The 1,542-nt window shown below is 35.0% G+C and overlaps 1 non-coding gene across 1 annotated transcript; it reads right to left on the bottom strand.

Moving 5' to 3' along the window:
• Positions 1–1,181: 1,181 nt before the first annotated feature.
• On the bottom strand, positions 1,182–1,254 carry TRNAW-CCA (transfer RNA tryptophan (anticodon CCA)). Its single transcript has one exon. It is a non-coding gene; the product is annotated as a tRNA-Trp (tRNA).
• Between the last annotated feature and the right edge of the window lie 288 nt (positions 1,255–1,542).

Raw genomic sequence — 1,542 nt, 5'->3', positions numbered from 1 at the left:
TTTATTAATTTTTATTGTGTGGTTTGTGTCTTGGTGCTCTAAGAAGCTTTTGCCTACCCCAAGATCATAAAGATTTTCTCCTATTATTTTTCTTCTAAGGTTTTATATTTTAGATTTTATGTTTAGATATATGATCCATTTCAACTTAATTTTTGTGTCTAAGGTGAGGTAATAATAGAGGTTCAGTTTTGCATTAGGATATCCAGTTTTTCCAGTACTATTTGTTAAAAGAGTATATTTTCCCTATTGAATTACTTTGGTACATTTGTAAATATATATATATATATATATATGTATATATATAATTTATATATGTTGAATTTATATATATATTATATTTTTACATATGTATATGTGTATATATATATATGCTATTCTGTTCCACTGATCTATCTATTCTTACACCAATACCACACTGTCTAGATTAGTATAGTTTTATAGTAAGACATTTTAATTTAGAGAGGAAAAAATCATCAAATCATCCATAATTTAAGGAGGAGATAGAGTTTTGTTCTTTAAGACACCATACACACACACACACGCACACGCACACACACACAGATTTCTCTACCCTCCATCCTTGCAACAGAGTTACGTCACAATTATTGTTTAAATTGATACTGATCTTTTTTTTTTTCTTTTTTGGCTGGGCCACGCAGCTTGCGGGATCCTAGTTTGCCGACCAGGGATCGAACCCACACCCTTGGCAGTGAAAGCTCAGAGTCCTAACCACTGGACCGCCAGGGGATTCCCTGATACTCATCATTTACATTATTATGACTATGTTAATATCTTTCATTGCTGAGCCAAGTAGTATACTATGATTATATTTTCTTTCTTCTACATGCTTTTTTCTCCCTAGAGTGAATTGGTCCTTTTAAAAAAAAAATTGTGGGCTTACTATTTGGGTATTATCAATATTCTTTTAATTATACTCTCCCAAGAATATTGTTTTTTACCGTGGTCAAAGATATCGTATTCTATCAGTTCCGTTTTTTAAATAGAGACATCTGTCCTACAGGTCTCCATCTTCTTGCTCCAATTTAGAGTCATTGCCTTCTAGGCCGGCTACACAGTTTTGTTTTGTTCTGTTTTGATTTGGCTGTGCTGCATCTTAGTTGTGGCACACAGGATCTTCATTGTGGCATGTGAGATCTTTAGTTGCAGCATGTGCGATCTCGTTCCCTGACCGGGGATCGAACCCGGGCCCCCTGCATTGGGAGCTTGGAGTCTTATCCACTAGACCACCAGGGAAGTCCCCTGCTACACAGTTCTCATCTTACTGCCTCCTTTCATTCCCCTTCTATGATGAATCTCCTATTTCCTGGGTTGCAAATGTTCCTGTTTCTTGGAGCACTTCTTCTAATCACTTCCTTAGAAACGGTGCATAGGAGTTAAGTTTTCTAAGAACTTGCATGTCTGAAAATTTATTTATTCTACCCTAAATCCTGATTAACAGTTTTGCTGAACATAAAATTATTTTTAGAAAGAATTTCCCCTTAGAATTTGGAAAACATTTTCCCATTATTTTTTTTGGCCATT

This window comes from Delphinus delphis, chromosome X (assembly GCF_949987515.2).
Source record: "Delphinus delphis chromosome X, mDelDel1.2, whole genome shotgun sequence".
NCBI classification, from domain to species: domain Eukaryota; kingdom Metazoa; phylum Chordata; class Mammalia; order Artiodactyla; family Delphinidae; genus Delphinus; species Delphinus delphis.
The sequence above is the reverse complement of the archived record's forward strand: the minus strand, read 5'-3'. Positions and strand labels throughout refer to the sequence as shown.